Below are 27,410 nucleotides of genomic sequence, written 5' to 3'. Positions count from 1 at the left end.
CCCTAACCTACATTAGGCAGAAAGAGGTGAACACACTAGTGAGATTCTTTTTTAAAAAAATAATTCCTGGCAAGGCACAGTGGTGCACACCTGTAACCCTCTGGTTTGGGAGGCTGAGGTAGGAGGATTGTGAGTTCAAAGCAGGCCTCAGCAATTTATTGAGGCCCTAAGCAACTCAGTGAGACCCTGTCTCAAAATAAAATAAAAAAGGACTGAGGATGTGGCTCAGTGGCTAACGGTTCCTAGTTTCAATCCTCAGTTCCAAAAAAAATTAAAAAATAATTCCTGGATGTTTTATTTTCTGGATGAAGTTATTGAGAGTACACTTTTAAGTGTTCATAGGTTAATGATTAAATAAATGTACACTCTCTGTCCAGCCTCCCATGAAAATAAGAAGTACTTTAGGTTATATGACATTATATCACAGTTTTCACATTTTCTTGTAGCTTTTTTTTTTTTTGGTAGTGGGGATTGAACCCAGGGGCACTTTACCACTGAGCCACATCTCCAGTCCTTTTAATTTTAATTTTTTTAAAGTTTTTTTGTATTTATAGATGGACAGCATGCCTTTATTTTATTTATTTATTTTTATGTGGTGTTAAGGATCAAATCCAGTGCCTCACACATGCTGTGCAAGCACTCTACCACTGAGCTACAGCCCCAGCCCTCTTTTTATTTTTTCAAGACAGGGGCTCACTAAGTTGCTGAGGTTAGTCTCAAACTTGTGATCCTCCTGCCTCAGCCTCCTGAGCTTCTGGGATTATAGGTATGTTCCTCCATGTCTGTCATCTTTGTAACTTCTTTATTGGACATTTTCTAATGTACAGGAGAGAATGTATAGTTTGCACTCACCCAACTCCACAATGGTTAGTGGCCCTCTTGTTCTGTCTATGCCTTTCCATTTCCACCCCTGCTGAATGATTTTAAAAACCAATTCCGAACATCACTAACATTTCATCTGTAGAACTTCCATGTGTATTGCTTCTTTTTATTTCATAGTAGCAGAATTCAGAGATGAGCCTCCAATGGATTTGTAAAGTGAAGAGTCCATGTAGAGATAACCAGAGTCAGAATTGGAGGCACTAGGAGATGAGAAAGCCAAGGGTGGCCATCACAGAGGTTTCGAGGAAGAAAGGCAGCAAGTACTATGTAATAAAAGGGAGGGTCCAAGGCCCAGAACACGCACAAGTGGCTGCAGTTGCAGGTGAGGACTACCCCATTCAAAGGGGACAAGGGTCAGTCATGGAATGGAGCAGAGAGGGCCTGGTCCTGCCCCCACGATTGCCACAGGGGCGTCATTACCCCAGAGTTGTCCTCAAGGGCACGGCACCAGACAGTCAAGGTTTGAGGTACTGCAGCTTACTCACTGGAACTGTCAAAACTTTTATTTCCACCCAATTTGACAGATACCTTTCTAAACCGTATTGTACACCTCTCTGCTCTCTTAAGGAGAGTCTTGCATGGAACATTCAGTCTCTCTCAATGGCTTAAAGGCATTGCCATCAATGGCAGTTTTGTGTTGATCTCAAAGGTGATTGTGCCTCTGGAGATTATTGGGGAAATGATTTTATGTGCATGCTCCCAAAGCAAACAGCCACTAGATTTTTAAAAATTTCTTTATATTTTAATAAGGTGACAGTGGAAAGGATTGTCTCTTCTCTCCTGTCAGCTGCCCCTTTTTATAGCTATCAATTTATCTGTAAGGTCCACCTCTGTTCTGTCTTCTGTCTTGGTGCTTCTGGTCAAGCTGTGAAGACATTATGCCTGTGTACTAGGTGAGAGGAAATTGCCTCTAAGTAAGAATCCACAGGCTCACCTCTGAGTCAGGTGCATGGATTTTATGATATCTATTTTGTTTCTTCAGAGTTTCTCTGTGGTTCACTTTTGTGTGTGTGTGTGTGTGGTGCTTGGGATCAAACCCAGGGCCTTGTACATGTGAGGCACGCACTCTACCAGCTGAGCTATATCACCAACCCTGTGGCTCAATTTTCAGTTTTCATTTGAATCCTAGACAGTTAAAGCTGCTGAGTCAGGGACACATCACTTTGTATTGTTCACAGGTATTTGATGTGGGCTTTTAAAAACAGAAGCTAAATCACATCTAAGCACCTCCCTCAGATAAGAAAGTAAGACATGGCATGGGAATTGGTGTTAAGTAGCCTAAAAATCCAGACACATCATGGTTAAACATTCCCCGAGATATCCCTGGGTCTTGGCAAGAGAGAATTTAGATGGAAATAGTAACTTTTAAAAGCATGTTTTATTCAAAAGAAGTATGTCTAACAAAAAGCAACACAGAACTTTACTTTAAATAAGAACACACTCAACTACATCCAAATCAGTAAGTGTAGAAGCAAAAAGATGCTCATCGGATAAGTGGATGAAAGACACCTTCCCAAAAAGTCATGTGGAAACATCAGCTCTGCATGGAGGGAAGAGGGCCTCAGATTCCCAGGCCTCTGCCACCAACCTCATCCCTCCACCAGAAGAGCTGTGGTCACTTTTCCAGTTATCTTTCTGATTACTCCCCTGTCCAGAAAGGAGACCTGGTGTGGTTTCCTTTATTGTGCCCAGCAGAGAAGCGTGGGTGGTATGCTGGAAATGAGACATCTTCCTTGAGTGCTCAGGATGTTCTGGAGTTCCTCATGGCGAGAGGCTGGAAGACTGGGTGCTGACAGACTCGGTACCTGGATGGCAGGACAGGTCTTCAAACTGGAAGGTCAAGACAGGAGACAGTTTTTATGAACTGGACAGCATAGTGTTGACTCTCAGCCCTTACTGTGCAGCAAAATTGTCCGGGGAACTTCTTTCAAATTCAAATTTTCTTTTTGCTATATAATTTACATAAATTGAATATATGGATATCAAATATACAACAACTGAGATCCAAGTCTGAAAATAAGTTTCAACACATGCCTATGCTTTGTAACCCACACCACCATCAAGATGGAGGATCTATCCATCATTCCAGAAAGTTCTCCCCTGAGCTTCCCAGTCGCTCACAGTCATTCCTACCTTAGAGGCAAACTTCTGTTCTGATTCTGTTCTGTTCTGTTCTGATTCCTCTCTCCATATTTTAGATTGCCTGTTGTAGAACTTCATATGAATGGGATCACACAGTAGGTACTTTTGTGTGTATGTGGGCTCTTTTACTCGACATCGTGTCTTCAAGATTTGTCCATGTTGTCATGTGAATCATTGGTTTCCTCCATTCCTATTACTGAGTAGTGTTTTAGTGTAGAGATATACAACAATTTTTAAAATACATTTATTGTTTCTTTATTCTTTTTAGATATACATGACAATAGAGTGTATTTTGACATACATACATGGAGTATGACCTACTTTAATTAGGATTCCATTCTTGTGCTTATATGAACAACAACTGTTGTATATCACAATTTGTGTATCCATTCTCTGAGGGACATTTGGACAGTTTCCAGTTTTAACTATCATTAATAAAGTTGTTAAGTCTTTTAATATGTTTATTTTCATTTATCTTAGGCAAAAAAAAAAAAACCCTAGAAATAGTGATTTTGGTCATTGGTAGGCATATATTTCTCTTTATAAATAATTTCCAGACGAATTTCCAAAGTGGTTGTACCATATTATCCTTCTATCAGACATAAATGAGAGTTCTAATTGTTCTGCATCCTTGCCATTTCTGCTAAATTTTTTTTTTTAATTTTAGTCATTTTAGCAGACATCTCAATTTGGTTTTGATTTTATTTACCTTATGATTAATGGTGGTAGGGCACTTTTTGGCCATTTATAATTGGGCTAATTGTCATTTTATTACTGAGTTACAAGAAATCCTAAGAGTCAGGTGCAGAGGTGCATTCTTGTAATTCTAGTGACTCAGGAGGCTGAGGCGGGAGGATTACAAGCTTGAGGCCAGCCTCAGCAACTTAGCAAGACCCTCACTTAGTGAGACCCTGTCTCAAAACAGAAGCTAAAAAGAGTCTGGGAGTGTAGCTCAGTGGTGAACAGCCCCTAGGTTCAACTCCCAGTAACAAAAGAAAAACAATAAAAAAGAATTGCTAAGATAGGCTGATAAACTGGTTTTAAGCCCTTTGTCAGATATATGCATGGCAAATCATTTTTTCCAGTCTGTGACTTGTTTCTTATTTTCTTAACAGTAGCTTCTGATAAGCGGTTTTTAATTTTGCTGGAGTTATAACTTAGTGGTAGAGCATGTGCTTAGTATGCATGGGGCCCTGGGTTCCATCCTCAGCTTTAAAACAAAAAAAAAAATTTTAATTTTAATGAAGTCCATTTAACACTTTTTTTTTCTTTTATGATTATCTGGGGAAACTAATCCCAAAGATTTGGTTGTTTAGTCATTCTAATATGCAGCCAGGGTTGAGAACCCTTGCATTAAGAGGAAGTAGGACTTCAAAAACAGAGCACCTTAGAAAATGAAAGCCTGAAAATACAGTAAGGTCTGATCCAATTAACATGAGGACCTGCTTAAAATCCCTGCTTGTCCACACAGAGAACATTTCAATGTGTAGGTAGAAGAGGGAGCAGAGAGGGACCGCACAAAAAAGGCTGTGACGCCAGGACAGCTCTGACCTGAGCAAGGCTCACAAGCACGTGGACCTGTAAATTATATTCAGGGCAAAGAGATGGACAAAAGAAAGGCAAGGGGTTGGGGTTGATGGTGCGACAGATCCGGGCACTGCCCAGATGAGATCTCACCCTGCCCTCACATCTGGAAGCAGAATCTCCAATGCCAACAAAGCAGACCACAGATGGTTAAGAGGGAACACAAGCTAAAGATGGGTGGAGAGATAGTCAGGGAGCCCCAAGCCGCTCGGAATGAGCTCAGGTCTCCAGGCTCCATGAATTACAGCCCTTGGAAACAGGAAGACCTTGCAGAGGTAATTGAGGAATCACACTGTAATCTCTGAAAATTACAGAGCAATGGAACCGTCTCAGAAAACCTAAGATGGGAAAATGTTTCAAGTTCCAAAAATGGGACTGTCAAAAATTGTCAGGTCACCAGTGCCCAAAACCTGCCCTGGCGATGTGCCCTAGAAGACTGGGCACAGACTAGACAGCTTCCCAAGAAGCTCAAGCACACCCTGCCCACAAAAGTAGCTTTCACTACAAATCCACTTGACATGACTGTCCTCTCTGGGATAAATCCCATGAACACAGGCCCCAGCACAGCCTTGCTTCACTATATTTTCGCTTCTCTTTCATTAGTCATAATTTTGTCACTAATTATTGCATTTACTGAGCATCTACTCTGTGCTAGAATGTGTTTCTCAAATTGCAAAACTCTTGAATACTCAAAAATACATGTTCAGCTGACACAAAGATCCAAAAACCCCAGTTTGAAAAGCACCAAATTAAAAGTTAAGACCTGGTAAATGCAGGAACAAATGTGGTACATCCAGACAATGGAATATTATTCAGGGCTAAAAAGAAAAGAGCTGCCAAGCCATGAAAAGACGTGGAAAGAGTTTGAATGCATATTACTAAGTGAAAGAAGCCACTATGAAAAGGCTACATATAGTATAGTTCCAACTATGTGACATTCTGAAAAAGGCAAAACCATGCAGACAATAAAAAGCTCTGGTTGCCAAGAGTTAGGGGGAGGGTGGGATGAATAGGCAGAGCACAGCAGATTTTTAGGGCAATGAAACTATTCTGTCCGATACTATAATAGTGGACACATGTCATCATGCATTTGTTAAAACGCATAGGATGTACAACATCAAGAGAGGACTCTCATGTAACCTGGACTCTGGGTGATGATGTGTCAAGGTAGGTTTGTCAGTTGTACAAATGTATCAGTTTGGTGGAAGATGTCAACAGTGGGAAAGGTTGTACCAGGGGTGGGGATGATTATATGGTGACTATGTACTTTCTACTCAATTTTGTTGTGAACCTAAAAACTGCTCTGAAAAATAAAATCTATGTTAAGTAAAAAAGTTAAGATCTTAAGACTTTTATAGAGAATGTTTGAACTCCTCAGAGTGCATCCATGAGACCAATTAGAGAAACAGTATATAAAGTGTATCAAATACATTATTGCAAAAGTTTATGATCACCTAAGGATCATGATTATCATCCTAATTTTAGGATATTGTATTTTTTGGGGGGACACAGGGGATTGAACTCAAAGGGCACTCAACCACTGAGTCACATCCCCGGTCCCATTTTGTATTTTATTTAGAGACAGGGTCTCCTTGAGTTGCTTAGCACCTCCCTTTTGCTGAGACTGGCTTTGAACTTGCAATCCTCCTGCCTCAGTCTTCCAAGCTACTGGGATTACAGGTGTGCACCACTGCACCCGGATAGGATATTGTATTTTTATGGTGTTTGGGATCAAACCCTGGGTCTCATGCATACTAAGCATGCATTCTACCTCTGAACTATACCCATAGCCCCAGGATAATGATTTTATGATAATTTTTAAAAATTGCATATCAAAAGATACTTATCAGAGTAAAAAAGCAACCCACAAAATGGGAGAAAATATTTGTAAATCATACATCTGATAAGGGGTTAATACCAAGAACAAAGAGAAGTTCTAAAATTTAACAACAAAACTCTACCCATTTTTTTTTTTTTTTTTTGTATAAAACATTTAATTTATTGATCTTTTGGGGGGAATTCCATGCATCTCCATTGTATTACAACTGAGCCATCAATCTTGTAGCTTTGTCAACATTAACTGGTTCATTTTCATGATGCTGAGAACTCAGTTCTTTCTGCAGAGTTTCCAGAGAAAGGCCTTTTGAGAAGTGTGCAAGTTCCTTCTGTATGTTCACAAAAGCTTTATTCACTCGGTTAACCTTTTCATCATTCACAATGTTTATCTTCTTAAGATTAGTAGTAACTGGTTTTGCTTTGTTTTTGCCTTAAAGTTTTTTTGGCTGGCTATGTGAAGTACATTCCTGGACTTCTGCCCTCTTAATTTATTCTTGGCCATTGTCTCTCACCAGATCCTCAATATCGCATGCAGCTGCTCAATTTCCAAGTGACGCCATCTGCAGGCACACGGTACCTACCCATTTTTAAATTTGCCAATTAAAACTGGGCAAAGGACTTAAATAGACATTTCTCCAAAGAAGATATACAAATGGCCAATAAGCACATTAAAGATACTCAACATTACCAATCATGAAGGAAATACAAAACAAAACTACAGTAAGAGACCACCTCACACCCAGTAGGACGACTACCATCCCAAAACAAAGAAACAAATAAGAAGGGTTGGTGTGGGCTGGGAGAGATTGAAACCTTTATGCACTATTGGTGGAAATGTAAAAATGGCACAATCACTGTGGAGAACAGCATGGTGATTCCTCAGAATATTAAAAATAGAGGGTTGGGGAGATAGCTCAGTTGGTAGAGTGCTTGCCTCGCATGCACAGGCCCTGGGTTCAATCCCCAGCACTGCAAAAAAAAAAAAAAAAAAAAAAAAAAAAAATTGAATTACTAGACAATTCCAGAAATCCCACGTCTTGAAGCAATAGGTCTTGAATCGGTGTCCATAGCAGTATTTTATTCATAATAGTTAAAAGAAAGAAACGATCCCAGTATTCATCAACAGCTCTGTGGGTGAGCAAAATGTGAAATTTATATACAATGAAACATTATTCAACCTTGAGAAGAAAGGAAATTTTTACATATGTTGCAACAGGGCAGAAACTTAAGGACATTACTGCTAAGTGAAATAAGTTTGTTAGAAAAAGGCAAATATTGTATGATTCCACGTATATGGTGATCGTAGACAGAGTCATGAGGCAGAAAGGAGAATGCTGGTTACCAGAGACCAGGGAGGATGGGGAATCATCGTTTAATGGGTACAGAACTTCACTTTTACAGGATGGAAAGCATTCTAGAAATGGATGGTAGTGAAAGTCGCATAACACTGTGGCTGTGTTTACTGCATAGAACTGTGCACTTAAAATGATTAAGATGGTAAGTTTTATATCATGTATCAATTTTACTACAATTTTTAGAAATAAGAAAAAAAAACAAGATGGCAATGGTTAGGGTAATGACAGCAATGGAGAAAAATGGACGATTTTTAGAACTATTAGAGATGGAAACATTAGCAGTAGAAATGACAGGGCTTGATAGTTAAATTGCCTAGAGGGAAACTGAGGAAGCAGGACTCAGGACTCCAGATTTCTGGTTGGAATGGTTGGTGCTGTTTGTGAGATAAAGTGACTGAAGCATAACATACCAGTTTAAGAACACAGAATTTGGAGTCAGAGTTCAGATTTCAATCTGGCTACTTAACTGTAGGAAATGTGCAGGTCACATCACTTGACTAGCCTTTATAACCTCATCTCAACACTGGGAAGAAATTGACCTATAAAATTCTTACAGTAGCTGATCTAAAAGACTTGGCTAAAGGATCTGGAGGAAAGGTATTGAAACCAAAAGAGAAATCCTGGGAAGGAAACAACAGCTGTCTTCAAGTGTTTGAAAAAGGTTGTTAGGGGAAGAAGAATAACTTTTTTTCTGTATTGCTTTAAAACGTAGAATTGAGCCCAATAGGTAAAACATTTTCAGGTAGAAATGCCTTTCCAGTCACCACATAAAGACCATCTCACTTTAGGCCAGTCACCATGAGTAGTGAGTGCCCTATGACTAGTGGCATTCCCATGGAGGCTGCTATGACCACCCGCCAGAGATGATAGCCAAGGAAGTCTTCCCCTGGGGGTTCCCTTGGCTTAGCAGTTCTGAAACTGAGTTTATCATCTGAAACACGAGGAGAGCGTCTCAAAATGAGGGTTTCATGGCCTCACACAGTCCTAAGGAATCAGCAGGCATGGGGGTGAGAATATGTGTTTTTAGAGAAATTCTTCAAGAGACTCTACTGAAAAGCCATTCTTGGCAGCCACTGGGTTATAACCTCTTTGCTTCCTTGGGTTTAAGAATTTATAACAATACATGCTGAGTTGAGTTTCGAAAAGTGGCACATGCCTATAATCCCAGCAGCTTGGGAGGCTGAGGCAAGAGGATCCTGAGTTTAAAGCCAACCTCAGCAAAAGTGAGGCACTAAGCAACTCAATGAGACCCTGTCTCTAAATAAAATACAAAAGAGGGCTGGGGATGTGGCTCAGTGGTTGAGTGCCCCTGAGTTCAATCCCCAGTATCAAAAAAAAAAAAAAAAAAAAAAAAAGGAAGCTGGAATAAACAAGGGCTAGAGTGTCTTTGAGGGGAAGGGGAAAGAGTATGAATAAGTGGGTGACCCCATCCCTTTAGCAACCCATACATGACTGGGGTACAATGACACTTTGTCCAGACATGGACCCCAGGAACTCTGCAGTCCTCTGACAAAGGAACCCTTGAGTAGTCAACTTTCTGCAAACCATAAATTTCCCTTGGAAACAGAAGTCACAAACAATCTGTCCCCAATAGAAACACATGACCTATTCCATTTTGAGATAAACTTGGTCTTACACAAAGCTGGCAACAGAGGCAGATGTCAAAATGTTATGGCCAGTGAAGGGAACAGAGCAGAGATGTAGGTTTTGTTATTTTTTAATTGGAAAAAAGATGTTATTTCAGGCAGTAAGACATTCAAGAAATACCATTAATTGTTTGCTGCTGTCATGGATGAGAAGAAGGTGAACAGGTAGGAAGGAGATGTAAAATTAGTCATCTTTAAAAGTCAAGGTGGAGGAGTAGCCATATCTGGGAGTGGGGGGTGGTGATCAGGCATAGTATTAGATATTAGCAAAGTACTAGTTATGATGACCTGCATTTCCCTACTCCTTTTAACTGGTTAAGCACCCATCAGTGATAAAAGGATATCAGTTTATTCTCAGAGCAGCATTTCCCAACCTTTAGACAGAAAAGGCTACTGAAGAAATCTGAGAAGGCAAATGTATACCAAATAGGAACAGCCAGACAAATCGATCTCACACGTATTTTCACTACTGTTTTGGAAATTTACATAGACACTTGAAAACAATATAATGAAATGCATAGTTGTTTAAAAGCATTACTGAATTTATCGCAGCCTTTCATGGCCACAAACTGTCCCAATCAATGGGTATCAATACGCCAGTTCAATCACCTGGACACACATAACCTTTCTCCTACCGAAAAGAGCGAGAGCTGAGCTCAATAGCTTAGGAAGGTCCTATTTGCATTCATTTTTCCTCCCCTGCACACTACAAATAGCTTTCCCTTCATTCCTGTCGAGTTGGCTCTTCAGGAGTAGACAGGAAACGAGATGGGAGTGCAGAGCCATGATTTAGCCTCTCGCTGTTGTGGTGTGGGGGAGATCTACTCCCCACCAAGGGAAAACCATCAGACCTTTTTTTTCTGCCAATAGATCTCTCTGCAGCTGCCAACATAAGTGAACTAAAGTACAATTTAATTTATTTTGAAAACAAACAAACAAACAAAAGAACCTCAACTGCTATTAGAACAACCAAAAAATTATTGGGAGGCAGGATTGCCTGAATTATTCATTGCTTCAAAAAGTAATTATTGATTTTCTAAGATGTGCCCTCCAGCAGTTTACAAAATGGTGGGGAATGCCACCAGAAAAGGAAATGGGGAAGGGATGTTATATGTACCCCAAAGTTGGACACGGTCACTTATGAGCCTATATAGTTAGCTTATGTAAAATTTACAAATCTTTTTCAAATGATGAAACTCAGTACTGGCAAGTTGTTGGAAATTACACCCTCGCACCCTGCTGGTACAATCTTTTACCAAAGCAAATTGACAGTGAATTCAAGATCCTTAAAATGTTCACGTCTTTGACCCAGTAACTCGGGAGAATTTTATTTTAAGGAAGTAAGTCAAAGGAAGTTAAAAGTTATATGCAGAAACATTTTCATGGAGCATGGTTTCTAATCTTGAAAACTTGGAAGCTGTTATGGTTTAGATGTGGTGTCCCCCAAAAGCTCACATGTGAGACAATACAAGAAGGCTTGGAGGAGAAATGATTGGGTTATAGCATTAACATAATGAGAGAATTAATCCCTGATGGGATTAACTGAGCCACAACTGGAGGCAGGTGGGGTGTGGCTGGAGGAAGTGGTTCATTGGGGTTGTGACTATGGGGTGTATATGTATCTTGAGAGTGGAGTCTCTCTCTGCTTCCTAATCCTCGTGTGAGCTGCTTCCCTCTGCCACACCCTTCCACCATTATGTCTTGCCTCATCTTGAGCCCCACGGAATGGAGTCTGCGGTATATGGATTGAGACCTCTGAAACTGTAAGCCCTCAAATAAACTCTTCCTCCTCTACAATTGTTCTGGTTGGGTCCTTTAATCCCAGCAGCAAGAAATAGCTGATTAAAAGAGAAGCAATCAAAGGCTTAACAAGAGGAGTAGTAAAGGAAATTATAGTAAGGCTATTCAATGAAATATTAGGTAACCATTAAAGTGTCAAAAATGAACCATAGACATGTGATAAATGCATAAGATGAAGGACTGAAAGAAAAAATAATAAAATAAAATAAAAATATATTAGCCCAGCAGCATGGTAGTGCACACTTGTAATCCCAGTGACTTGGAAGGCTGAGGCAGGAGAAGCACAAGTTCAAGGCCAGCCTCAATAATTTAGCAAAGCTCTAAACAATAGCAAGACTCTATTTCAAAATAAAAACTAAAAAGTGCTGGGGATATGGCTCAGTGATTAAGTATCTCTGGGTTCAATTCCTGGTTACCCCTCCCCCCACAAAAATTGCCTATATTACCTATGAATAAGGGCTGCACCAAAATATGAAAAATCCAAATATTTGTTGTTAAAAATTGAGGGTGAATTTTATTTGGTTTTATTATAGCATATGTTTACATCATTATAAATCTTGGTACACAAAAGTAAGTATGAGCTTGAGTGCTGGCTAATGCTCCCCCCAGGGTTATGAAGTCCTTTGATCCTACCAGCAGAGGAAGAGAATTGAACTTAGCAAGATACCACATTGCTAGAACTTTTACACAAATAAGATTAGAAGGGGATGAAGGGCTGGATGACGAGAGAACAGGGTCTGACTTGCTATTGCTGGGAACTGGGCCTATTTTGTGCATGCTTCAAACACTCCTTTGGAATAGTGTCCTTTACGTGGAAGAAAACATACTCAGGAGGGTATTGAGGTTGATCCAATGCTCGTTGGTAGTGGAGCTGATTTTCAAATCCCAGGTAGATCTGATTCCAAGTCTCCTGCTTCTACTCTGCACTCCAATGCCAAGCACACATAGGAGGAGGTAACGGAGCTATTGTTTGTGATGGAGGTCAAGTTGGGGTTCAGGGAGGTCAGCAATGTAGTGTTCTCCATCCTGGCTGTTCGTTGCAACCATCTAGAGGTAGATCTTTACTTTTTGTTGCCTGGGCCTCACCTCAGAGACTGAGCTAGTTTGGGGAGTAGCTAAGAGGAGGGTATGTTGTAAACCTCTCCAGATGACTGACTCTTCAGCCAATCAGGGCTGAGAAATACCTGTTTAGGCCCTTTGCATTTCCAAACATTGTTCTGTAAACATTTCAGTGGTCAATAATTTAAATGACACTCACTCCATTCACTCTTTTAATTTTTTATTATGGCAAAATACACACAGCATAAAATTGACCTTTTTAGCCATCTTTAAAATGTGCCATTTGGTGGTACAAAGTACATTCACAGTGTGGCCATCACCACTATGTAGTTCAATGTTTTTATCATCACATTGGGAAGCACAATAAGCAGTCACTCCCCATTTCAACTCTGCTTCCATTTCCTGGCAACTATAAACTGCTTTCTGTCTCTATGATTTTGCCTATTCCGGACATATCATCTAAATTGATTCATATAATATGTGGCCCTTTGTAACTGGCTTCTTTCACTTAGCACAATGTCTTCAAAGATCATTCACACATTGTAAGGTGTATTAGTATTTCATTCCTTTTTATGACTCAATACTATTTCATTGTATGGATATTCCTTAATTTATCCACTCATCAGTTGATGGACTTGTGGGTTGTTTGTTTTTTTACTTCCATTCATTGGTCCATCAAATCTGATATTTCTTTGTAAAAAGAACTAAAAAGAATATTTTATAAGTTGACAATGTGACCCTGAAGCAGACCTATGATTCCCCAAATGTGATCTCCCAAGCAGCAGCATCCACAACACTAGGGACTTATTAGAAATGCATAGTCCCAGGTCTCATCCCAGACCTGCTGAGTCAGAAACTGGGAGGCCCAGCACCCTGTGTTTTAACAAGCCCTCCAGGTGACTCAGACACAAGTTCAACTTTGAAAACCACTGGTGTAACGGACAACCAGTATAGGGTTCCAAATCGGGGCATGTCCGCTGCCTTGTCTGAGGTCAAATCTGCCCATACCGCAAAGGAAGCACCTCCAGAGCAGAGCAGCCTCCAGGACTGAGCAGCCACCTTGGTGATTCAGTAAGAACACTGCCGTCTGTCAGGAACCAAGAAGCTAGTGTCACTGAGTTCAGCTGGTGCATGAGACAAGGTTGACACGACACCCTCAAGTTATCACAGTTCTCTGTAATAAACAAACAACATGTTGTAAGAAAACCGACTTCATTAGGGAACTGCATTCTAGCAGTTTACATTGTTGATTGTCTCATATGCTGGGAACTGCAGCTGACATGTTCACTACTAGAAAGCAATAGGCCGGAGTTCCCCGTCCTGGTTTCTGCTTCCCCTTCCAGCCTGGCGAGGCTCCCTGCCCGTCCCCACTGGTCAGGACTGCTCCTGCTCATCCCTCCAGTCCTGTGGGTCATGGGCCAGCTTTCGGCCTTTGTTCACGCTCTTTCCCATCCCCGGGATGACCTTGGACTCTCTCCCCCCCTCATCACGCCTGCCCATCCCATCCTTCCCTCACACTCAGCCCAACTTTGTCTTTCTGGTGAAAGCCCACCAGGGACCCCCAGCAGCAGCCTGTCCTCTTCCTTGCCCTTCTTTCTGGCCCAGCAGTCCTTGCTTAATCGTAGTTTGGCCATCTCTTGTTTGGGGTCAATTTTTGTTAGACTATTATTTCATCCTTACTTTATGAAAAGTAATTGCCAACTATTCCATAATTCTTGATACCTAGGATGTTGTTTAGAACCGTGACTGTGACCACTTTGACATGCTAGGATGTAAGTTATAGGAAAAACGCATATCATGTGAAGTTTGATGGGTGGGAAAAGCAAGTTCCAGGCCTTAGGAAGCAACAGGGCAAATGAGGGCTGAGCTAAATTTGCTCTCTAGGAAAATTACTGGAGGTTGGGGGCTTGGGGGACTAGTTTGTTGAGCAAACAGTGACTCCTGGGGAAGAGCAAAGTCCCAGAAGTTAATGGGAAGCCAGGGACTTAAGGGAACCTGGCAAGTAATTTAGATAAGGAACAGAGAGCATTTGGCTTTCTGTTGTTGCCTGTGCTATGTTGTGGTCTCTGCAGTAGACCAAACTCGGATTTAAAGCCGGCCATCCATGCAACCAAAGGCAGAAAAGGTAAAGGAAGTAAGAGCAACATAGGCAGGGGAAGGATGGTCATTGCCAGAATGCTGACCACCCTGAACCAGGAGACCACAAGCCCCCAGGGACATTCTCAGGAAATCCTGAGGAAGCCCCACTCTCACAGAGGAGAAGGGACCTGGCCAAGGCATCTGGATGAGCCCAGAAGGCTGGATGATAGATTCTGCTCTTTCTCTTGCAGCTGTCCCTCAGCCCCCCAAAAGGGGATTGGCTTTAGGACCCATGTGGGTACCAAACCTGGGATGTTTGAGTCCCTTATGTAAAATGACATAGTGTTTGCATATAACCTATGTGCACCCTACCATGTACTTCTCTAGATTACTTATATACCAAGTGCAATGTAAATGCCAAGTAATTAGTTGTTACACTGTATTTGTTAAAGGATAATTAACAAGGAAAAAAGCCTGTTCATGTACAGTATGGACACATTTTTTTCCCAAAATATTTTCATTCCACAATTGTTTGAATGCACAGATATGGAACCCACGGATATGAAGGGCTGACTGTGTATCTGTCCAATATCTGCCACACAGAAACCAGACAATGCTACATTCAGCCTTTCTGGAGCATGCTGCTGAAATGGTCAGATATAAGGTAGAGGAGACTTTGGGGGTGTTTCTCCTCAGATAGTTTAGGAGGTCCAATATATTTGAGCAAAAAGCTCACAATGAGAGGGATGTGCCTATCTTATGAATTCCATGTGTTCATTTCTTTTTTTAAACAGAACAAGAACTTTGCTGCCTTGACACTGCTTCAGACTAGAATTATTGCCGCTATGATATGTGGAGAGCCTTGGGTCTTCAATCATTCTTCTCGGGCATTGGAGTGGGTTAAAGTTTGCTCTCTGAGATGGATCTTGGCCCTGCTCCCCTATTTGCTACCTCCTTTCCTGGGCCAAGGTCATAGATGGGCTTTAGTTCCAGGGGGTCCTGGAACATGAGTGTGTGTGTGTACCTGCCCATCTCAGCTGATAGGCAGGACACAAGCTCCTCACTGGCCCCTCAGGGACTTATCCAGGTTTACGCGTTAGCTTGACCTCAATGCTGCCAAGTTCTCTCCAGGCTCTGCTGACCAGGGTGACCTTATGAAGAACTGTCACAAAGCTCTTCAGCCCCACCAGTTTTCCAGAGTGGATAGGAGCACAGACTCGGGAGCCAGCCTACCTGAGTTTGAAGCCTAGCTAGGGATTATGAGCTCAGTGTCTTTGGGCAGCTTTCTTAACTTCTCTGGGCCTCATTTTACTAATCTATAAAATGGGGATGACCATACTGCCAATCTCACTGAAGTGTTTTAAGCTTTAAAATAGGTGATGCATGCAGAGGGCTCAGAGCTCGCACTCAGGATGCTTGGTAAACCTGCGGCTGGCCTTGGTCAAGTCGTGCCTGCTAGAGCACTGTGCCTGGACTCTATTATGCTGGCTCAGTGGAATGACTCCTGTGAGCTTATGCTGTGGCTCACATTAGCCTCAATTAAGGGACGGTCAGTGGATCTTGTCATTGGGCTTACACCACGAAGTCATTGTGGACACTGTTACCACACTGCACAGTGTCCTCAGGACTCCAGAGAGACCTGTCCTCCTCCCACCTTAGCCTGGGCAGTTGCCTCTGCTGGGCCTACTGCTTTCCCCTTAGAAAAGCTGAGAAGGATTTAACAACCAAGGTTCTCTTGTCACACCAGCCCTGAGAAAGCCAGGATGGCTTCCCAGTAGGTATTTTTGTACAGACTTCATTCTTGGCTCCATGTACAGCCTTTCCCCTGGTTTTCCTCTGTGAAGTCAGTCTTCACCTTGCAACTGCCGAGGCCACCGTCCTCCTCGCCCTCCTCACACTCCTCGCCCTCCTCGCCCTCCTCCTCATCCACCAGACACCTCTGTGGTCCTGGCTTGGGACAGGAGCTTTACAGGAACTGTTAGTAACGATCACTCCAATTCTCCAAGGAAGGCACCATCCCGAACTGACAGATCAAGAAACCTGTGTCAGGAGGACGATGGGACTTGTTGACAGCCCCTGGGAAGGAGAGCAGGCAGGCTGGGATGGCAGCCACTGTCACATAATCATATAGGAGACTTTACTGTGTACTGTCATAAATCCTTTGGGGAACAAAACACAGTATAAATAAATAAATGAAACTCTCCTGGCTAGTTCCCTTATTTAACTGGTGGCACTGACTGTGGTGTCTGATGTTTCAAAACCCCAGTGGATCCCAGGATGCCTTGACCAATGACCCTTAGATAAAGTGAGGAAGAGATCAGGTTACCAATAAATAAATAAATAAATAAATAAATAAGGCACAAGTGAATTTTGCTCCTGTGGCCAAAAAAAAAAGTGACTTTCTGATCATTGGCTGCCTCCCTCCATCCCACCAAACACTGGCCTTCCTCTCTCTCCTCTGTGCTCCAGAAGCAATACCAGGATTGGCAGGGCTAGGGAGCACCTCCACCACAGCTCTGCACCCTGTGCCATGCCACTGGTAGCTCCAATAGTTATGTTACCCTACGTGGCTTTCAGCATGCTCCCCATGTGATGTGTTGAATGTGGAGATGTCCCTACCTGCCCCTGGCATAGTGACACTGCAAATAAGATCCAGGCTCTGGAGTCTCCTGCCTGCATTTGAATCAAATCAGGATTACATCCTTTCTGTGTGCCTCAGTCTCAACTGTAAAATGGGTATGATGATAGTACTAAAATCTCCTCCTAGAAAGATGGCATAGTACACTACTGAAGAGCACAGAGCCAAACAAGTTGCTTGAATTCTGACTCTGATACCAGTGGGTCAACCCTGAACTAGTTATATAACTTTTCTGAGTCCAGTTCTTCATCTGTAAAATGGGAGCAATGGTAGTTCCTATTTCAGATAAGTATGAGGGAATGAAACAAATTCATAGGTATAAAATAATTGAAACTATACCATGTACCAAGTAAGTACCATATTAATTATTAGCTATTGTTATTTACTATTATTAAATATGCAAAGCGCTTATAGTGGTGGACAATTCATGTAAGCTATTATCTCCTCCTTGGTTTCTAAGACAGAACTGCAAGCAGTACTCTGGGAAACCTTGGTCTCCTCTGAGATGAGCAAGGGCAGGAGTTCCATGAGTAGTTCTTTGCATAGGAACTGAATACAAATCCTCCCACCCGCTCCATCCTATGGAAGCAACAGGAAAGGCAGGAAGGGAGAAGACAGTCAGTGAAAACAATCTTAGATCAGCTGGGCAGATTTTGTAGCCCATGAAGCCTGAGAACAAACTGAATACACTCTCCAGCTCAATTCTAAGCTGTATGTAGGTAAACTCGCTCCACAGCCTCCTGATCAAGGGTGTATTTCCTCATATAAATTCACATGAATAAATAGAAAACATTCTTCTATGGGGGATGGGAATAGGAAGGACAGTAAAATAAATAGAACATAGCTTTCCTATGTTCGTATGTGAATACACCACCAGTGAAACTCCACATCATGTTCAACCACAAGAACGGGATCCTAATTAGAATAAGTTATACTCCATGTATGTAGAATATGTCAAAATACACTACTGTCATGTATATCTAAAAAGAACAACAAAAAAGATCACACGAAGAAGCAATCAAATACAAATTAATAGATGAACAAAAGGAAGTTTAGCAAAGGCGAGAGAAGAGGAGGGGGGACGGAAGGGAAAAGGGGGATCATGAACTGAAATCGATTTCCATGCATGTACGAGTTTGTCAGGATGAACCCAACTACTGTGTATAACCATTAAGCTCTATGTGAACAAACCACACACACACACACACACACACACACACACACCCACACCCAAGAAAACATTCTTCCTCCTTGTGCACAGGGAGACTGGGCTCGGCTCCCAGGGTGGGCCACACTACCCTACTCCCTGCAACTCCTTTTCCTCTTAGCCCTCCTGAAACATTTTCTCTTATCATCATACCTTTGGGCACTGAAAACTACCTTGGAAAATCAGAGATGAGGTCAGAATAGATTCAGGGGCATTTATTAAGAAGAATTTCTAAAAGAGGGGAAAAAACACAAACAGAAGCTGGGAGAGCAAGAAGGAGGATTCCAAGACTTCAGGTAAAGAAAGAAAGAAGCAGGACCCAGGAAAGTTAAAACAGAAGTAGGATTCACGAATCAGGAAGTATTGTTACACCAATGACTTGAGTTTTGTTAATACTGTGTCAAGCATTCGTGCATCATCTCATTTAATCTTAGGAGAAGAAGGTCGTTACTATGATCCTGACCATTTTGCAGATGGAGGAAATAAATTTTAGCCATGTTTAGGGATTTGCTGCTATCATGACTGCTCCCAATCAGGAAAGATCAAATATTCAGGAAGCATCCACCCAGATAAGGGATCTTTTATCAAGAATTTTAAATCTTAACATGGGAAAGACAGCTAGGTACTTGCCCCGTCATGGAGTTTTCTATAGGAAACTTTATTAAAGATTTTTTAAATTTTGCTGTCCTTTTATCCATTCATTAGCATAATAAAAAGAAGTCTGGAGATGGGAAAGGGAACTTTGTATTGATATCCATTGCCCCCTTCTATCATCCTGCAGATCCTCAAAGGACCCAGGGAAGTGCCTAGGGGAACCAATCCCACTCTCCACCCAGGAGAGGGCTCTTAAGTGCAAGGCCAATCTTCGTTCACCATCTCCTACGTGCTCATGACCACGGGTTTAGGGATGCAGTACAAGACGCCATTTGAGCCAATCAGATATAAATGTATTTACTGGATTTGTTTCTTTATTTGTCTGTATGCTTTGAAAAACATTCTTCCCTTCCATGGGAGCTCCCCCCAAAAGACTATTTTTGTCCACAGAGCCTGAATAAGGAAACACCTGGTTCTGAGTGGCAACAACAACTTCAAATGTTCTATCTTCTAGGGAATAAGAATAATTCAATTTCTAACTGGGCAATTTGAGTCTAGCAAAAGATTCTGTTTCTCAGCCTCCCTTGCAACTACCCCATGTGACTAAGTACCAGCCAATGAGATGTCAGATGCAAGATTGGTACACAGCGAGTCTCCTTAAAAGAGAGGAAGTGAGCCTTTCTTCTGCCCCTTCCTCCTGAACAGAATGTAGACATAATAGCTGGAACTCCAGCAGTCATTTGGACTTGGAGGTGACCTTGAGAAAGGGAGAAGATATAGAGCATCATGTTAAACATCTGAGTCCATAACAGGGTGAAGATGCTATACTAGCCCTAGGCCACCTATCTCTGGATTTCTTTTATATAAGGAGAAAAATACTTCTGTCTTGTTATAGCCACTATCATAGTGGGTTTTCTGTCACACAGAGTAAACTAAATTCTAACAGATGGACCCAGACATCTGCTGACAACCATCTTGCAACAACAAAGGAAGCCAGACTTGGAATAAAGCTGATACCATTGTAGCAGAGCATAAACCAAAAGAAACCAGGTCTGAGCCAGGCATGGTGGTGCCTATTGTCCCAGTTATTTGGGAGGCTGAGGCAGGAGGATCTCTTGAGCCTAGAAGTTTGAGACTAATCAGGGTAATAGAATAAGACCCCATCCCTTAAACGAAAGAAAGAAAAACGAAAAGAGAAGAGAAACCGGGTCTATCGATACATCATGAACCTGCTGGATCAAGCTTCTCCTAAAACTGACTTTTTCATGGGACTTTCCAGTTATGTGAACCAATAAATCTACTTTATTTTTAAAGCTAGTTTGAGTTGGCAGTTTGGGTACTTGCAACTGAAAGCATCCTAGTTGACGCAGTATTTCATTTCCAACAAAAGCAGCATAAGCAGAAGTGTATAGAGAGTGCACCTGGGCTTTCTTATAGCAGAGTCATTAAATGCATAAATAAAGTCTGAAGGATTTTTGAAAAATTACTTAACATTTATTGAGTTCCTACTACAGGCCAAGTATTTGATGTAAATGATCCCTCATCTCTGCCACAGAACTAAGGAGCAGAAATTATGATTCCAGTTTTACAAATGAAAAAACCAAGGTTCACATGTTCAAATAAGTGGCCCAAGGTCATATAACTAAAATCACCAATGGGACGAACCCCAGGCTTGCGGAGGTCCTATAACCAAGATCTTCACACCGTGCAGAGCCCCGTCCCTGCCCCGCCCCAGTCCCTACACTCTGCAGCTCCTACTTCCTCCCACTTTGTTTGGGAACCTTGAAACTGGGGCAATTCTGAAGAACATTTGTATCAATCTCACCAAGAACAAGGACCTGCTGTTGGTCCAGTGAACATATCTTTCCGGATGAAGACCAATTTGTGCCCTCTTTCTGGCCTCTGCCTGTTGTCTCTCAGAGTTCTGTGGCCCTGAGGAATGGAACTTTGGAGGGCCTTGACCATTTCCTCCTCTTTGGACACAGCATCGGGCGTGCATGGCCTTGGTATTGGATCCGGCTCATTGTCAGTCTTAACAATACTGTCTCGCTAGTGTTTGCTCTTCTGCTCAGCTAAGTGTTTGAGCTTCCCTTTCATTTCAGATTCAAGGTCGAACCTTACACTCCAACATGACTCCTAGCACTTGCCGATGAGTGTGGATGTAGCACATCCAAACTGGAGAGAGCAGGCATTCAATTCACACTGGGTTTTAGGGCCCTGTTTTTTAATCTATGAGTAGACACACTGAAAGAGCTCTGTTTAAGGTTATTAAGTATAAGATGTCATGTTGATAATATGCTGATATGTACTCTGTACCAGCAAATGCTGTAGATTCCAAAAAGTGAAGTCACGTGAGTTTTACTCCCTGTGATTCTATGCTACTTAGACATGAGGCCTTTCTATTAAGTGTTTCTCAATATTTAAAAATATAAAAAGCCAAATAAATATAATGATATGGTTTAGATATTGGGTGTTCCCTAAAAGTTCATGTGCAAGAAAATTTAGAGGTGAAGTGATTGGGTCATGAGAGCATTAATCTAGTCAGTGCATTAATCCCCCTGATAGGGATTAACTGGGTGGTAACTGAAGGCAGGTGGGTGTGGTTGGAGGAGGTGGGTCACTGGAGGCATGCCTGTGGGGGTATGTATTTTGTCCCTAGAGAATGGAGCTGTCTCCCTCTGCTTCCTGGTGCCGTGTTCCTACCTGTTTCCTCCTCCACACCCTTCTGCCATGATGTTCTGCCTCACCTCAGGCGCAGAGCAATGGAGTTGACCTTCGAAGGACTGAGACCTCTGAAGTGGTGAGTGACAAACTTTTCCTCCTCAAAACTTTTCTTGTCAGCTCTTTTGGTCACAGACGCCCAAAAGCTGCCTAAAACATAGAATAAAACTTATTTTCTCTTGGCCAAATTGTCATAGCCCCTCATACTTGGGTACGTTGTCACTAACTCACAACTGTCAAATGAGGTAAAGCCAGTGGACATGGAATGTGAGGGATTATAAACATCAGTGGTTGATATTTCTTAGGATACCCATGATGCTTTGTCAGAGTTTCAATATGTAAGCCACCAGTCTATGGTTTATTGGGAAACTCTCCTCACATAAAACCATATCCAAGCCAGTTTCCCAAATGTACCAATTCTCTGGAGTGTTTATTACTCCATGATCCATTTAGGAGCTTCAATGGCAGTCAATAAAAAGAATCCTGGTATTCTTTCTGCATCCAGGAAATAAGTTTTTTTTTTTCCAAATAAGAATGAAAGCAACTTCAAAGGGAGCAATTGTCTCATCTACGTCCCTATTACATGGAACAGAACATTGTTGTATGTTCAAGTGAACAATGCAAGCCACAGGCTGGAAGAAAACACTGGCGAGAGACATGTCTGATAAGGGACTGTTACGCAAACTATACAAGGAACTCTTAAAACTCAACAACAAAAACACAAACAACCTAATTTGAAAATGGGCAAAAGATCTCAACAGATCCAAGCAGATGCCTCAACAAAGAAAAAATGTAGATGACCAAAAAAGCACATGAGAAGATGCTCAACATCATATGTCATTAGGAAATGCAAATTAAAATAACAACGAGATACCTGGTAGAATTTAAAAAAAAAAAAAAAACAAAACAAAAAAACACAGCAACAAGTTCTGGGGAGGTGTAGGGGAACAGGAGCTCTGGTTCATCTCTGGTGGGAATGCAGAATGGTTCAGTCACTTCAAAAGACCATCAGCAGTTTCTCACAAAACTCAACATATTTTTACCATCTGATCCAGTAATGATGCTCCTTGGTATTTACTCATAAGAGCTGAAAATATGTCCACAGAAAAACCTACCTGCACAAGAATGTTTATAGCAGCTTTGTTTATAATTGCCAAAACCTGGAAGCAACCAAGATGGCCTTCAGTGGGAGAATGGATTAAAAAGAAACAACCACCATGGAGGTACATCCAGACAGTGGAGTATTATTCAGCACTGAAAAGAAAAGAGCTGTTAAGTCATGGAAAGACAAGGAAGAATCTTAAATGAATGTCACTAAGTGAAAGAGCCAATCTGAAAAGGCTACATTGCTGTGTAATTCCAACTATGTCATACTCCAGAAAAGGTGAAACCATGGAGAAGCCACAGGACATACAACATCAAAAGTGGACCCTGATGTAAACTACAGATGATGGGAAGTAATGGTGTGTTTGTGTAGGCCCATCACTTGCCACTTTGGTAGGGGACGTCAGCAGGGGAGGCTATGTGTATTGGGGGCCAAGTGATATATGGAAATGTACTTTGTGCTCATTTTGCTTCAGACTTAAAATTGCTCTGAAAACTAAAGTCTATTAAAAATACTATATGTTCAATAAACTCAATTTAATTAACATGTATCATGAACTACTTAACCATATGTGCAAGGATAAATTAAATTGTACATAGGCAATTCTTTAGCTTCTACATAGTTAATTTAAATAGTTATTATCCAAAGATCTTAAAAGCCATGATATGTAATCCAGCTTAATATTCTGCCCATGGAAAAATGACAGGGTCTACTTTCCATGAGGCCAAATAACCACAATTCATTCTGGTTTTCCAGGTGACAGCAAAGACTCCAACCAGAGACACCATCACATTTCTCCCTTATCCTGGAGGGTGGTCGCGGAGGCTCAGAAAACCAGAAAGTAGTGACATAGTCATGGAAATAGACCAAAGAAGTTTCTGTAACCCGGGAAACAAAGCCAGACGTATCATTTCAGCATGAAGGGCAGATTCTAAACAACCCAAACACTACGGAATGCCATTGGCAATTCTGTACACGGGGCGTTCACAATACACATGCGAATCGTGGAAGATGTGGCAGGAAAATACGTTCGAAAAGATCAGTGCTTCTGGTCTGAAATTAAAGAAATAAATGTGGGAGAATGCCTTATGCAAATTGTTTCTCTTCTGAAGCTTAGGAAGGTATTTCATCAGCAGTTAGAAAGGCGCTCAGTAACTGCTGTCAGCTAAAAGACTAAACGAAAACAACCCCATAGGGAAAATGATTTTACTGTGTCTCCGGAGTTCTGAGGTTGGTTCATGAACACCAGCATGAAAGAGTACTCAAATGGAATATGCATCAGGGCATGCAGTGAAATTTGGAGGTTTTTTTTTTTGTTGTTGTTGTTGTTGTTGTTTTGCTTTGTTTTATTTTATTTTATTTTTAGTATACAGTCCATTCCCCTCTCAGAAGCTCTACCAAGACTCAAATTTTTAATCTTGGCTTCTTTGGAAGGACCCTGAAAGGTATGTAGTCTAACCTGCTGCTCAGTTGCAGGAATCTTTTCTAAAACATATTTGACAGTCACGCTGCTTAAAGGAAGATCATTTGCTCTTTTCCAAAACTTCCCACTATTGAGTTGGCTTTGGGGGATAATTTTGCTTATTGTTAGCAAAACCTGCCTCCATCTAATTCCCAAACCCTGGGCCCTTCCTCTGGAACCAGACACTAAGATGGATCCCTCTTCTTGGCTCTAGCACTTGACAGCTGTGTGATCTTCAGCAGGTTACTGCACTCCTCTGTGCTTCAGCTGTGTCTGCTAAAATGGAAACAGTAATGGCACCTACCTGCTAGGGTGGAGGTAAGAACGAAACGGTAGCACTGTGCCCAGCTTATGATGAGCACTGCCAGTGATCAGCTGGTCTTACAGTTAACCATTGTCCACAGTACCCCTCTGTAACTGTGGAATGGAGATTCCCTCATCCTTACTCCTTTAGGCAAGCAAGGACCAGAGACATTCTCAGAGTACCTTGCCAGTGCAATTTCCCAATATGGATCACACTCTTGAAGGGCTTAAATTGGCAATCACAGTTATCCTGGGAGTCATCTGGTCCCCTTCTGCATCACCATTGTTTGGGTGTGTCTTTCCTTTCACAACAGACCCTGCCTTTCAAATTCAGAGGGTCCCTTTTCTTTGGCACCAGCTTATCATAGGGTTTTACCCCTGAAATCTGACCTGCAGCAGGCTGGACACTGGTTCTGTCATAGATCATGTAATGCTCAGCTAAGCAAACGAGCTTTCTGGAACTGCATAATGAAGATACTCCAAAAAAGAGAAGAGAAGAGAAGAGAGGAGAGGAGAGGAGAGGAGAGGAGAGGAGAGGAGAGGAGAGGAGAGGAGAGCAGAGGAGGAAGGAAAGGAGAGGAAAGGGGGAGGGAGGAAGAGAAAGGGAAGAAGGAAGAAGAAGGAAAGGAGGGAGGGATGAAGGGAGGGAGGAAGGAGAGTGAGGAGGGAAGAGAGAAGAAAACAAAGAAAGAAAAAGAAGAAAGTTTCACACATTGCAAACTTTGGTGGCACCCTTGGGGAGCATTGGAGGCAGTAGAGTAAACAGCCACCTGTCGGTTGAGAAGTGCTGTTGAGTTACAGGATTTTGGGGGGCTATCCTGGGAAACAGAGCAGTCCAGAATCTGAACCTCAAAGCCAGGCCTCATGGAGACGAGAGCTCAGCCCAGGAGCTGGAAGGTTGCTTAGGAGACAAGGCAGCTCTAACAACTGGGTTATAACAGTAAATAAAATTGCCATCTGTTGAGCTCTTAATACGGGCCAGGCACCATGCCAAGCATTTTACAAGTGTTAGCTATCTTCTTTTTAAACCTGTTTAAATTGTGGAATAAAATACTCTTGGATTAAAGTGTTCAAAACAAATGTACAGTATAATGAACAATCACAAAGCAAACACTTGTGTAACTACCTCCTGGGTCAGGAAATAGAATACCCCCAAGCACCACGGAGTCCCCCTGCTCTGAGGGCTCCCTGCAGGCTGGCACTCTCCTCCTCTACAAGCACTGCCACCCTGGCTTGCATAATAATTGCTTTCTTTCCTTTCTTTACGGCTTTCTCAAAAACATGTATTATAAACTGGGTACAGTGGTTCATGCCTGTAATTCCAGTGACTCAGGAGGCTGAGGTAGGAGGATTGTAAGTTCAAGGCCAGCCTCAGAAATTTAGGAAGACCCTGTCACAAAATTTAAAAAATAAAAAGAGCTGGGGATGTAGCTCAGTAGTTCAATTCCCCAGTACTAAAAAAGAAAAGGACTATAAAAACTAAACTCTATGTTATAATTTAGTTTTGCTCACTTTTTAATTATTAAGAATTATTTCTTGTGTTCAACACTGTATTTATATAATTTATTCATGTCATTTCCCTATAGCATGGTTTGTTCCTTCTCAGTACTGTATAGTACTCCACTATGTGAACACATCACAATCTATATTTCATAGTTGGTTGATAGTTGATTGTTTCTAGCCTGAGGCAATGAGGAACAAGAAAGTTATGGATTAGCATGTGTGTATATCCCAGTACACATGAGAAGTTCCTCTTAGATATGCATACCCAAGAACAGAATTGAGTTGTAGAATGTGCACGTTTTCAGTCTTAATAGATAATGCCAAAGTGTTTTCCAAAACAGTTATACTACTCTACGTTCCCACCAGGAGCAAATAGATTTCCTATTGCTCTACATCTTCACAATCAATTGGTATTATCGGATTTTTCAAATTTTGTAACTCTGATGAATGTGTGTGGCATTTAATTACAATTTTAATGCTTGGTTTTGGAACTTGAAATACACTGAACTACATTTCATACATTCATCTTTATTTTGCTTCTCTGTTCTGGAGTCTAGGAAAAGAACAATTTGAGAGACGTTCATTGACTTGTCGAAGGTCACCCAACCAGAGCTGTGGGATCAAACTCATCTGCTCTGTTTGAAAGCCTGGCTCTTGGCTGCTCAGCCGCCCTCAGGGACAGCGGTCCATCTGCCCCTGTCTCGTGCTCTGTGATCCTCAGCCCCCAGCCAGCTCTGCCCAGGCTCCTCTCTGCCCGGTGTCCTCCTTCCTGGTGACTGGCTTACCCACGACTTCCCTTTCCTGCTTCTCCTTGTGCAGCCCTTCTGATGACCTCAAGTTCGAAATATCAACCCTCACTTGGGTTCTCCTTCACACCACACGAGGGCGGGCTCATCTCCATGTGGCATGGTCCCCTTCACAGGTGGGTCTTCATTCCAGACCCCAGGGCCGTGGCTCAAACCCTCTCCCAGTCCAGCTGGCAGTGCCGGGAGGCCGATTCCCAGGGTCAGCTTGCCTTAGAGAGGGCTGTGGGTTCAGGCATGCGGAGCAGGGCTGCCCTGGAGGCACATCTCTCCTCTGGAGCTTCGCTTTTGGCCAGTCCTCGCCTGCCCCTTGGACACCTCATCACCCCTGTGACCTCAGGCCTCCAGCTCTCTACCTTCTTCCTCATCTCACTCAAGCCTCCTCCTGTTGTTCTGAGGCCTAAATACTCTTAAATTCAGCTACTCCTCTCCAAGACTAGCTGACACCACCCTTGCCTGGACCCCCACAGTAGGTACTTCTTGCTCTTTGTATCCACGCCCCCCGCTGCCCAGCCTTCCCAGCCCCCTTTCTGCACAGCAGCCAGAGGGGGCTGTTTGAAATGCCCACCTGATTGTGCCAGGTTGTATGAAATTTCCCCTGGCTTCTCTTCTCTCTTGGAATAAAAACTAAAACTTTTAAGGGGAACTGCCAGGTTGGGCTCTGCCTCCCTCTCCATTCTTTCTTGCCCTC

General features: G+C 42.2%; 1 pseudogene across 1 annotated transcript; it reads right to left on the bottom strand.

Annotated features, from left to right (window-relative positions):
* Nucleotides 1-6,585: 6,585 nt before the first annotated feature.
* Nucleotides 6,586-6,961, bottom strand: LOC306667125 (ribosomal biogenesis factor-like; annotated as a pseudogene). Its single transcript has one exon. The product of its transcript is annotated as a ribosomal biogenesis factor-like (transcript).
* Between the last annotated feature and the right edge of the window lie 20,449 nt (nucleotides 6,962-27,410).

Source organism: Sciurus vulgaris, assembly GCF_902686455.1.
Source record: "Sciurus vulgaris genome assembly, chromosome: 8".
Lineage (NCBI taxonomy): Eukaryota > Metazoa > Chordata > Mammalia > Rodentia > Sciuridae > Sciurus > Sciurus vulgaris.
The sequence above is the reverse complement of the archived record's forward strand: the minus strand, read 5'-3'. Positions and strand labels throughout refer to the sequence as shown.